The sequence below is a fragment of the Mesocricetus auratus genome, unplaced genomic scaffold (genome assembly GCF_017639785.1).
Source record: "Mesocricetus auratus isolate SY011 unplaced genomic scaffold, BCM_Maur_2.0 Super-Scaffold_6723, whole genome shotgun sequence".
NCBI classification, from domain to species: domain Eukaryota; kingdom Metazoa; phylum Chordata; class Mammalia; order Rodentia; family Cricetidae; genus Mesocricetus; species Mesocricetus auratus.
In genome coordinates this window covers 7,311,542-7,324,801 of record NW_024429183.1, presented here as the reverse complement: position 1 = coordinate 7,324,801, position 13,260 = coordinate 7,311,542, and positions in this window count along the sequence as shown.

Below are 13,260 nucleotides of genomic sequence, written 5' to 3'. Positions count from 1 at the left end.
GTGAGTCAAGGTCATAGGAAGATGCTAGTGACCTGCTCTATCACTCCCCATGTTAGTCCCTTGCTCTAGAGCTAGGGTGTGCTCCAGTAAATTCTAGACATCCTCCTTTCCCCTACCGGCATATGGCAGTCCTGAGGCTGCAGGTGTACAGAGCTGTGCCCGGCTTCTTACATGGGTATTGGGGATTCAAATTCAGGTCCCCAGGCTTGTGCTGAAAGTGGTCCTTACTCACCAGTTCAGCTCCTTGGACCCACACACCCTATTCTGCTGCACTCTATAATTACAGGTTACTCAGTTGAGATCTTTGTCATAGATAACAGCTTTTCCTCTTCTCTCATCTCAATAAAGCCTAGGTACAATCATACAGTTCATTCCTGGACAGCTTCAGCATCTGATAATTCAACAGAAATGAGATCTTGTTAGAACCCGAAAGGCAAAGAAATGCATTAATGAGGAGGGTGGTCCTGTTCCACTTAAGATTTGCAAAATTTCAGAGCTGGAAAGACCTAGAGAGATCACTTGCCTAAGCCCTTGTTTCGACAGGTAAGTATTTCACCTGAGCCGGGTCCAGGTATCCTCAAGACATCACGGATGTGATCTTGAAGTGGTCTGGATGTGCCTGTGGAAGTGGCATACATACTCTTATTAGGGGCTCCACACTTTCCAAAACTGCTTTCAGATGATACAGAATTGCATGTTGTTTTAAAACATACCATAAGTAACATTTGAATCCTAAATCTGTCATCTCCCCTTAGGTTCCCAGTTCAGCCAGACCTCATGAGTAGATTCTTGGCTGAGCAGTAAAACCCCTTCCTTCTGCTTGTCCAAGTCAAAAATGTCAAGCCCCGTTTGAGATAGAGTAGTGTGAAATCTCTTGCAAGTCCAGACGACATCACGGCAAATACCATGTGAACTTCTTTGGAGAGGGAGGCCCCTCTATCCCACTGGGCAGGGAATGCACAGAAACCTTCCTAGATTTACACCCAGAGTCAACTCTTTTGGGGGTAAAGACTATGTCAGTGAAAGGTAGAACTCACCAGAGCCAATTGCAACTGAAGTGGATGTTGTCTCTGTTCCAGCACATGGACCCACTATTCCCTCTTGGATTCACAGCAGCATAGATAATGAGCTATATTTCAAAGATGACTGCACATAAGACTAACGATCCACACTCATCCAAAGCCATTGGTGAATTTCCTTTTCCCACTGAGACATGCAAGCCTGGGCTCATGCTGTGTCTCTTTTTAATCCAGCTAGCTGTAAATTTTACCTTTAACAACAGGAGAGCTGTTTGCAGTGTCTCTGGAGGAACAGATCCCAAACCATAAATATTAACAATAATAAGCCTCAAAGTCAAGCTTAACAAACCAGCTGAGAGCACATTTACACACGATTAGCACCATGCACTCCCCATCTTCATCTCTGAAGAGCAGAACCATTCCATTGGAAGTTTCAGGTGAATCTGTCCAGAGCTCTAATACAAGACTACCTATCATCTTCTAAAGCCAAAATTAGCATAGGGTGTGTGCACGCATGTGTGCACATGAGTGCAGATGACTGCAGAGGCCAGAAGAGGGCATCAGATTCCCTCAAGCTAGAATTACAGGTGGTTGTGAGCTTCTCAGGTACTGGAAACCAAACTTGGGTCCTCTGTTAAAGCACTATGAACTCTTAACCCCTGAACTATCCATCCTCTTTTCTTGGTTTCAAAAAATGTTACAAACTTCAGTATGTGTTTGGCACAAAGGAAAATATCCTCAGCCCCCTGTTAGGAAGTCATGCAATGTCCCTGGAATGGGAACTAGAGCATGTGCAGATGAATGGATAATATTCATTCAATATTATTTGCTCCTATTGTTAATAAGGAGAAATGGATGATGGTTGGGACTAGGAGAGTTTCCAGTTGGTGGACAAGTTGCCAAGAAAGGATTTAACAATAATAACGCAGGGGCCCAGGTTCGGAGAGACTGGGAGGGTCTCCAGCTTCCCCTATCACAGTCACCTCTGCTAATGGAAGCTCAGAGTTCTCTGAACAATTTGGGTCATTCAAGGCTGACAAATCTCTAGTGTTTTCACTCTTTATGTATGGACATGAAGAGTTGACCTATGTTTCATGAAGTTCTCCCTGAGGAGATAAAGACAAATGCCTGTTTCCCCCAGATACAGCAACGTTGACAGAGCAAAGTGAGATTCTACCAAAGTTCAACACTGAAAGCCAAGGAGTTTATAGGGATTCCTTAGGTGGGGCTACCAGACTAGGAGAATTCTGGGAAGAGGAATGCAAGGAGCGAGTCACCAGGGAGATGCCATGTGGCTACTGGGAAGGTCACAAATGGTGCCCAAACACTTGGCATGAATTTCCATGTAAAATCTGGCAAAAGCTTAAAAGGGAATTCTGAACACAAGAGAACAGAATCAAGCATGGCTTCTTGGTAGCAGCATTTTCTTGGGTGGGCTTTTTATAAGAGGCAAGCAGAAGCTTGACTCTTCTCAGAAAGGGTTCCTGACTCAGTAGCAAAAACGGCAAGACTCTTTTAAGAAGCCCTGATACCAAACAATTAAATGTCATTTAGTAACAGTCAACAGCATGGTTATTGGTGGTGACATGGATCTAGAAACGCCAAAGAATTGTGGCAAGAAACATAGCTCCCATGGTTACCTCTATCATGAAGCTAGACTCTCAGAAAGCCAAGGAATAGGGCAGGATCAGTCACCACTTAAATCTTAGCCATGCTGTTTAGCAAATTAAAGACTGATAGGGTCAAAAAAATAGAGATATACAGTAAAGGCAGTTTCAGAGGAACAAAACCTCTAAATGGTATACATTGTGTTTAAAAATATTCGTAGGCTTGGGAGAGAAAAGAAAAAATGATAGAGAAAGTCTTTAAAAAAAAAAGAAATAAAGGAACTGGATGTGTTGGCATGTGCCTTTAATCCCAGCATTTGGGAGGCAGAGGCAGGCAGATATCTGTGACTTCAAGGTTAACCTGGTCTATAGCATGAGTTCCAGGACAGCCAAAGATAAACAGAGAAACCTGGTCTCAAAAAATCAAAATATTAAAAAATAAAAGAAACAGAGTAATAAAAGCCACATAAAGATAGAAAATACACAGAATCTGGATTCTGTATGTTGTGTTGTCTTTAAATTGTTTGACTGAGGAAGGGGCAACAGCTGCTAAAAGACATTTGATTATAAATGTTGCCGGATGTATGTATGTATGTATGTATGTATGTATGTATGTATGTATGTTTGTATGAAAATGCCTTGACTAAGGACATGTTACTTTGGAAAAGAGGTTCTGGTTCTGCTTTTGTTTCCACAAAAGATGAAAAGCTGTGAATTCCTTCCAGACTAGTATGGTTTAATCAAACAAGACCTCCTAAAGCAGTGGCCCAGCTGATCCAACATCCAAAACAGCTGAGACCATGCAGACTCACAGACCACTACAGCTAGGATTTGGCCAGTTTTCTGGGTTTTCTCAAGATCCCCTTAGGATTGACGGTGCCCCCCAAAACAGCAGGAAGCAGTTTGGAGAGAACTACACCCACATTCCAAATATTGTTTATAAATGTTTGTTTTCATTTAAACAAGTTTAGTTATAAGTGTTTAATGATCATAATCAATCTCTTTTTAAAGAAAAAAGGATATATGATATAAAAATGAGTACTTTGCATTGGTATGGATTTTGGTTTATTGATACAAATTTAAGGTCAATTTTGTTATATGTATATTTCTATTCTAGTTTAGGTATTGTGTATATACAGTTCTGTTAAAATGTAATGTATAATTAAATACAGATTATAGTCATCTGTATTTACTTACAGTTATATCAGTTAGGTTTTCTGGATATACAGAGATAAATTTTCAAATGGATAGATATTCTTCAAAACCTTTCAAAAGACCTATAGAATATGGCATTCAAAATGGTTTATTAGGGTTTTTCTTGACAATGAGACACAACTGCTCCTGGAAATACCAGTTACATCAGAGAGGAAGATGAGCATCAAAGAAATTCATTATAGAATTTGCCTTCAACATGTCAGGGATAGCCATTTGGACAAGAAACTGCTCTTGCCTGAACTGCTTGATAGCACACTGTCCAAACTGGTCAAGCAGGTTACAAAGAAAAGTGACTGCTGAACTTGCCAAGGGACAGGAAGATCCTTCAAGGTTCCTGTTTCATCAAAAAGTCTGTCAGATGCTCTGGGTCTATAGGCTCAAGAGGGATGCCCCAACATCACAGAGGAACTTTGAGCGACTGTCTAAGCAGCAAGTTGCCTCTGTCAATTCTAGAGTTTATATATTATTCTTCTGGGTCCTTGATGGAGTTGAAGATAAATAGTTATGGATATGGTTTTCCTTAGTGATGGTAAAAGATAAGTTACATATAAAACTTTAGACTAATAGAGATAGGATAGATGATAGAATATTTTCTTTAAATTTTGCCCAATGTTAGTGGACTAAATATTGCTAACCATAGCTCTTACTTGATAACTATTTTATTATATATAATTTTACTATGTTAAAGTTAATATCTTCCTTTTTATTTAGACAGAAAAGAGGAGATGATGAGGGATGTCCTGTATGCTGTGAATATATGTGATGAATAAAGCTGTTTCGGCCAATGGACAGGTAGGATGTGGCCAGCAGGAAGTATAGGTGGGCTACCAGACTAGAAGAATTCAGGGAAGAGGAATGCAGGGAGTGAGTTTCCAGGGAGATGCCATGTAGCTACCAGGAAGGTAGGACACTCAAGCCAAGACCATGTGGAAATACATATATTAATATAATTGGGTTAATAATTAAGAGAGAGCTAGCCAATAAGAAGCCTGAGCCATAGGCCAAACAGTTTATAATTAATATAAGCCTCTGTGTGTTTATTTGGGACTAGATGGCTGAGGAACTGGGCATCTAGTATAGATGCCAACTCCTCATAGCTGCATAGATTGTCTCTCTCCATCAGCATTCTTCATTCTGTATCTAGCACCTCCTGAGAACATTAAACCATGTACATTTTGGGCAGAAAATACATAATTTACAGGGATATACAAAATGGAATGTATGCAATCTCAGGGTGAGATCTAATGATACTGATGGATAACCCTATCTATGAGGGAACTTCAGCAGTCAACAGGTATGCTTTTGGGGTCTTTGGGCAGTACTCATGGAAGTGCTGATGGAGGTAATGGCTGTTATGTTTGGATGACCACATTCTACAAACAGCTGTGCCCAGCCATTCCTTGACCTCGGAATAAAGAGGATGAAGCCTTCTTACTTCCTTCTGGCTTCAAACCCTAGGGAGGCACCAGGTACCTGTTTCATTCCAGAATACATGACTTCAGAGGTCTCTTGATAAATGTCCTGAATCCTGAATACTGGCGACATGCAGAATTTTAAAATTCTCCCTTTTTGCTCACCTTTACAACATGGGACACAGCAGAGCTGATAGTGTGAACTGGAAGTCTTACTCTACACCTTACTAGAAGTAATGTCTACTCCCTTTATTTCAGTTTCTTGTCCACTCAAATGGAGAAAGTTCACCTACCGTGGCCTTGAATTCTGATATGGTACAGATGCCAATTATGAACATTAAGAATGTATACCATAGCGGCCCTGTCTATTACTATCATCACCATCATCAGTATCATTATCATCAGCAATTAAAAGCATGTTTGCCATATTAAAGTCATACACTACAGCCTCACTGCCCATCTTTAGCCATATACATAACACAGAGATCTAACCCTGTTAAGTGTATGATTTTGAACAATTCTTTTGCTTGAGGTTTAATATGCATTTCCACATGCTTACCTAGAATTTATACTGATTTTTTAAAATGTCTAAATGCAATTTTTTAATGTGATCATAAGTACAGATCCCGCCCTGACGAGGCCAATGAGAGGATGGATGTGTGTAGATTTGGAGAAGTCAGAGAGGAAGTTCATCATGGCCCATGAGCACGTGTTGGCGACAGCCATATTTCCACAAGGTGCAGCAGAGAGTGCCGGTTCTCAGGAGGAGAGAACACAAAGCAAAGCAGAAAGGTGGAAGGCTCATCCTGGGGCTTCCCATTTTCCAGCTTTCAGATGCCCTTGGACCCTTTGATGTTAAGAGGTGGCCCTGAAACTTTATGTAAGAACTCTTCCCCGGATGAGTTACATTTCTGGAGTGAGTTTCTGTGACCTGAAACCAGAAAGAGTTTAAGTAACACACTGGTGCTATATCTGGGTCACCTCCAGCTGCTTTATTCACACACAGCCAAGGAAGCAGGGAGAGCCTTGAGGCTCCCCAGGATGTGTGCGTTAATCAGAGACCTGAACAGGTGGAGTGTGCTCACCCTCCCCTTTGATCCAGAACATACTTTGTAGCTTTGCTAGACCAGAATACTACTCTTGTCTGCTGCCTCAGGAGACAGAGCTCTAAGGACAGGGAAGAACTGATACATGGGAAACAGGCTTTATTTTTACTTACAAAGTAACCTCTGCCGCCACCATTGACTATAAAGATTGTATGTAGAGAAAGTGTCCATGTGCCCAGATGTCCCTTGAACACAAAGAAAAGAAGGTTGAATGGTCCAACATCCCTTTTGGCTTTGTACATATAAAAAATCCATTTTTTCCCCTTCAGCAGATACAACTTCAAGACTCACTAATTAGATGCTGTAGACTACAAATACTCTTGTCAGACACAAAGGTCATTTGAAAGTATTTTACCTGGACATAGCAGGTCATTGTCAAGGGCATCTGGAGTGATGGAGAGCCACATGGAAACCAATCAGCTAGAGGAATATAAAGCAGACTCTCTTGACTTCCTGCTGTTCCCTGGTCCCCACAAGGTAATATGCATACTGCTGCGTAGCCAAAGAGGTCTACCTTTGTCTCCAAGCCTCACCATCAATAAGAAAAATGAGATTAAGAAACAGGAAGAGAAGCAGCATCTGACATTAGCTATCAACTACTGTGAGACAGCCATGTTGGATTCTGGAACAGTCTCATTATACAAAGAGCACTAGGGCTTGGAGAAGTCCAAAGGTCAACAGCATATTTTCATACCAGAGGAGGCATCCAAACACTGCTACATGACTCTAGCACCTCCCCCAATCACCTTTACCACGCCCATTCACCAGACACATAGAAAGGAGATTACTCCCCTGCATCCTCAGAATCCTGGCCTCTAAAACATAGACCATAATTCCCACATGCTTGATGGTTGTGAGATGAGATGAAAGTATACAAGGGACCTGGCATATTACAGATGTTTGACAGCTGGTATTGATACTGCTATGTTGCCATTGTTACTAACATCTGGAGGACCAGTCAAGTGGTGGACTGTGAGTTATCACCATAAATGAGATCAGTGTCATTGTTTTTATATTTGACAACATTCCACAAGGCTTACCCTATAGGGTAGTTACTCCTGACTTTTTCACCAAAGCCTCTCAAGTCCAGACAATCAATACTCCACATAGTCAACAAATTGCCAGACAGCATTCTACCCATATCTGGTTCTCACTCCCATATCTGCGAAGAGGTCCTGGTAGAGGACTTGCTAAGCGTCTAATGGATCAACATCTCATTCCCGCCTCATTGTAGATGCACTGATCCCTGGACCACAGGGTTGGTTGGATCACAGGGGTCTACCAAGTTAATGAGAGCTGTTGAAGTCAGCCTTGTCAGCTAAACCCGTTAAGCATTCATAAGATTGGATCCTGAACTTCCAAACTCATTTGGAATGCAAATCAAATGAGAGCTACACTGACTCCCACAGTCCTTCTTGTGCAGCAAGACCTTAGTTACCTGGGGCTTCCCGACCAATGCTAAGCGAATGAAAAGCCAGCTCCTCGCAAGAGGCTCAGCTGCACCCTGAGTAGAGGGTGCATGCAAAGCTTGTGTCAGCACATCCAGACCTCTAGGGAACGGACTGGCGCCAGTATCATCATTTTACAGTGCCCCAAATAGTGCCATCCGCCAGATTCTTTATCCAGTGTGAACTTTAAATTGTCGTCCCACTCTGAATCCTTTGCTTGAGGATGTCATCATCTCTCAAGGGGAGTGGGGGAAAGCTGGTGTCTAGTGTCTCCAGAAAGAAAATGAATAGTAACAGGCACCAGCAAGGGCAGGAGGGCGGGAGAGGAGATGTTATCTGAGCATGTTTACCTGCTCCTACCAAGCCCAGCAATTTCCGGGAAAGGCAAACAGATTATTAGCCATTTATGAAATCTTGAATTAATAAAAAGTGCTGGTTCTGGCTGAGGATTCAAAGGCAAAGAAGTGTGCTTTGTAATCAGGGGATTGTGAGGCATGCGGCACTTCTGCAGGCATGTAACAAGAGGTCACTTTATGCCAGACACAGCCTGTGCCCAGGAGCGGAGACAGGTGACACCATCCCCGCCCCCAAAGAGCTCCTGGTGTGACAATAGGGATAGACATGCAGTGACCTACATTTCCAAAACAGTGAAGTGATAGCAGCAGAAGATACTGGGAAGGCTGGGTGGCATAGGAGCACATGTGTTGTTGACTGACTCACCCTGCACTCGGTCTTTAAAAGGACCATATCCAGCATTCAGCAGACACACCTGAACTGATAAATCAAGGCTGAATAGAAGTTACTATGGGATGCATGAAGAGCAACTAAGTCAAATGGAACTGCCAAGCTAGGTCAGCATACATGTCACCCGGAAGCTTGCCAAAAGGAACAGAATCTCTGGGCTAGAGAGATGACTCAGTGACTGCATAGATAAGGACCTGAGCTCAACACCCAGCACCCTTGTAAAATGCAAAGCGTGGAGATGTGCACTTCGAATCCCAGCCCTGTACAGGTGGAGGCAGGGGAATCTTAGGGGTAATTGACCTAACCTAATTAGTGAACTCTCAACCAATGAGAGACATGTGTCAAGGGAGTAGGTGGCAAATCTGAGAATGACACCTGAGGTTGTCCTATGCCTCCATACACGCACATGTGCAGACACATGAATGTACACCTACACACATATATGTGAATGTACATATGCATGAATACATAAATACACACATGTGTACCTACACACACACACACACACACACACACACACACAAATAAAATAAAAACTTTACAGAAATGAAGAAACCAGACCTAGCCTTGGTGGTGCACGTCTTTAATCCCAGCACTTGGGAGGCAGAGGCAGAGGCAGGTGGATCTCTGTGAGTTCGAGGCTAGCCTTGTCTACAAGAGCGAGTTCCAGGACAGCCTCCAAAGCAATACAGAGAAAACAAACAAACAAAAAGAAACCAGACCTCATCTACCCTGACCTACCACTGAATCACATTCATATCTCCTAGCCAGGTCTGTGTCCCCAAGCATTTGTTGAGTTGGGGAATCCCTGGGGTGTCCCTGACCGCAAGTGAAGTCAGCTTCTACATGACATCTCTGTGACTCTGACTTTTATCTGCTCCAAGCCTTTTCCTCAGCACTGCCCCATGGGTACCATGCTGGCCCCAAAACCAAAGGTTCTGGGTTAGATTCCTTAGCACCGCTAAAACTGGGTGCCAGAACATAGACCTGTCATCCATCACAGCCTGTCATCCTGGTGGTAGGATCAACCTTTCAAAGGTATGTTGCCCTGTGCCAGCTACTGTCTCACTTTGGCAATACAGTGTCAAATCTGCCACCACAGCAGAAGATTGGATCTTTGCTCTTTCTTCTGGCTCTGTTCCTACTAGAACTACTGAGCTCCAAACATCACAGACACTTCCTCTAAGGAACTTGCATCAGCAAAAAGCATTCACCTGGCCTGCTACTGCCATCTTCCCCATCATCACCCCATATTGTTCCCTCTTCCCCGGACCACATCTTGCAACTGAGAGGTCCAACAGAGATTGGTGGAAGGACATCCTTCTGCCCTGTGTCTGTGCAGCCTTCCCTTTCCATGTCCACATTCAGAAAGTCTTCTGGGTAAGTACCACTAGTCACTACTCAGGCAAGTGTGATTGGGCTGCTCACCATGGCTTTCTCCTCACACGAGGCAAGCTTACACTGAGCCAGGTCCTAGACACCTGTGCAAACAGATTTCTTACCCACCAGCTGGACAGGTCTGTGTCCTAGTGTGGGATACAACACATACTCACAGCAGGACTTTACATCATCTACTCAATGCCATATGGGATCACAGAACCCAGGCTGCATCCTAGGCCACTTACTAATTTGATCTCAAAATAGCCTTGTTGGCAGGTCTCCTTGTTGCTACTTGCCTGATAAGGGAGTTGGTTTCCAGAAGGGTGCCGTCTTCTTTCCCAGAGGCCTGCTCAGAGACCCCTTCCTGAACATCATTCAACCTCAGCACTATGCCACCAGACACAAAATAAACCAACTAAGTGTGGACATAGGCCATGTCACCAGTTTGCAGGTAAATAAGGGCATGCCTTAAATAATAACAGGCTTACCTGTGGAGACCCTCCAGGGCCCAAGTCCTTAGGGCATTTGGGGTTCTTTTGATTTACCCACTTATGCCCATTCAATCCCGGGTTAGTTTTGATGCTGTAGTGTTGTTGGCAGCTGTCATTTCCATGGAATTGTGACCCCCTCAACACAGCCAGAAACTGGGTGGAGTGTAAGTATGTGTGTGTGTATATGTGTGTGTATGTGAGATTGAGAGAGACAGACAGAGACGGAGAGAGACAGAGAGAGAGACAGAGAGACAGAGAGAGAGAGAGAGAGAGAGAGAGAGAGAGAGAGAGAGAGAGAGAGAGAGATCCCATAAGATTTCAGGCTAACCTTGAATAGGTTATATAGTCAAAATTATCTTAAATTTCTTTTTTCCCTTTAAAAAAGATTTAATGTATATGGGTGTTTTGCCTACATATGCATCTATGTAGTTGCTGTCTACTTGGTGCCCATAAAGGCCAAAAGAGGGCATCAGATTCTCTGGAACTGGAATTGCAGGCATTTGTGAGCTGCCTGGTACCAGTACTGGAAACTGAACCCTGGTCCTCTGTAAGAGCAGCAAGTGCTTTCAACCACCATACCTCCACCTCTAGGTACAAGCTTATACCAGCACACCCTACACGTTGGATTAATGGAACAGCTTCTTTCAATCATCCTTGCTTACCCATATTGTAAGTAAAGAGTAGATTGCTCGTTCTTAAAGGCTTTTATTACTTTTTAAAGCAAAAGGAATATAATTTTTTTGAGTCAGGGTCTCTGCCTCTGATTGGTCTAGAACTTGCTACATAGAATATCCAAGCTGGCCTTGAATTGACACTGACTGTCCTGCAGACAGATTGTTGGGATTACAAACATGAACACCTTAATGGAACAAAAAGAACCGAGAGAAGTCAGTGTTTTTGGCTGTTGGTCCTCACACAGCAGCGGCCCAGCGGCCCTAGAACCATAGAATCATGTACCGTAATCTGGCCCTGCAGTCGCTGCAGCAGAATGTGTGGTTACCTTCAGCTTCTTTGCCTCCCTCTTTAAGGTTTAGGTGCCAATATCTGAGTTTATCTTTGTTGCATGGATTTTTTGAATGTCTTTTCCTTTGCTTTCTGTTTCCTCTCTGGTCTTCTGGCCTGAGTAGTTCTGGTGACCAGCGGATCTTCAGGTCCAGTAGTGTGTTTACTGGGGTTTTAATGGCCTGCATGACCTCCTGAGTTTTGGGTGTTAGAGTTGACCCTGGGGTTCTGGGGTTCTGGAAACTGGCATAGCCTCTGAGGTTCCAGGTATCTGGAGTTTCTGGTACTGGCATGGCCTTCTGTAGATTCACGATCTTCTGTTGGAGTTGTGGGCTGGATATGGAAGTAAGGGGAGGGGGCACTATTGGAGGTAGGAGGTTGTGACCTCTTGTAAAGCAGGAATCTTCTGCTGGATGGAGCTGACAGGAGGGTGTGCTATTGGAAACTGGGGGTCCCTACTGGTGTGGCCTCCAGTAAAGCAGGTGTCTTCTGCCAGAGTGCCTCACTCTTTAAAATGGAGATCTTCCTAACTTCCTGAAACAGACATGGATAGATTCTATCTCAGCCTCCTCAGACCCTTTAGCCCATTTCTCCCTGTTTGACTGGCTTTGGGGGCTTTTGTCTCTCCCATATTTAGATGTCCTAAGTTAGCTTGTAACACACTTAGGAAGGTGTAGGATTGGGGAGTTTATTCAGTGAGCAGACACAGGGGAGTGAAAGTCCAGTGTTCTTGCAGGCATGTATATCCTACCAAGTTCCCCTACAAGGACAGATGAAAGCTGCCTTCCATGGGCCTCGACCTGAAATCTCACTCTTGCTGGCTACCTATGTCCACTTCTCTAGGCCCTTTCCCACTTCCTTTCCTTCACATGTTTCCTGCAGGCTCTTCCCTAACACAGCACATGCCCAGGAATTGAATTCTAGGGAGCCTTGCCTTATCTGTCCTAAAGTTGGTAGTGAGGCTCAACTGGATGGTTATGTATAAATCACCTGGCATGAGCACAACAATGCTCATACCTATTAAGTCTTTGCCCCATGTGAACTGTTGGCCAGCCTTGTTGAGTGTCACATGCCTGAAATCATAAACTCCCTAGGGTCAGAAGAGACCATAAATGGCCTGGACTCCTAGCACACTGAATTACCTGCCAGTTCCTATCTCTCCCTGAAGAGCATCACATGGCTCCTAAACAAAATAAGCAGGGATGCAGACCCCCCCCCGACACACACATACACCCCATGCCTACAGCACAAGCTTTATTGAGCTGCAATCAGCCCAGCCATCTCTGTAGAGATGAGGATGTAGAGAGCGGATATTAAAGGCACCAGCAGTCCCGAGTTTCCCCAGACCAGAGCCAGGTTCAGAGGACTTTGTCTACCTTACCCCTCCTATGCCCCATCCCTGCACCAGTGCTGCCACTGTCCTTAGGCACTGGTAGGTAGCCTTGTGTGAATTAGTAAGTAGCTTACTAGTCTCATAGTTTGAAAACTAGAATGTGCAGAGTTATATTAAAATAAAAAGAATACTGCAGCAGACTTGGAATGACCTTCCCATCTGAAAGCAATCCTATACAATCCACTTTTTGGGGGTAATCAAGCCATTGATGGGATCCTAAGAGAATACTGTAGATTTATTTGATTGACAGAAAGATTGACAAGACTGGATTCTGGAGCAAGTTGATAGAATTCTGGAAAGGCAAGCATCAAGATTAGCATATGGAAGATGGAAACCAATTCCTCCAGGGCTACCTAGGATGGACAGACCTACATAAATGGGTCTGCCTCCTAAATTTGGAAGAAGGCAGGTGCTTTATGAATGATCCAGCAAGGGCCATAACT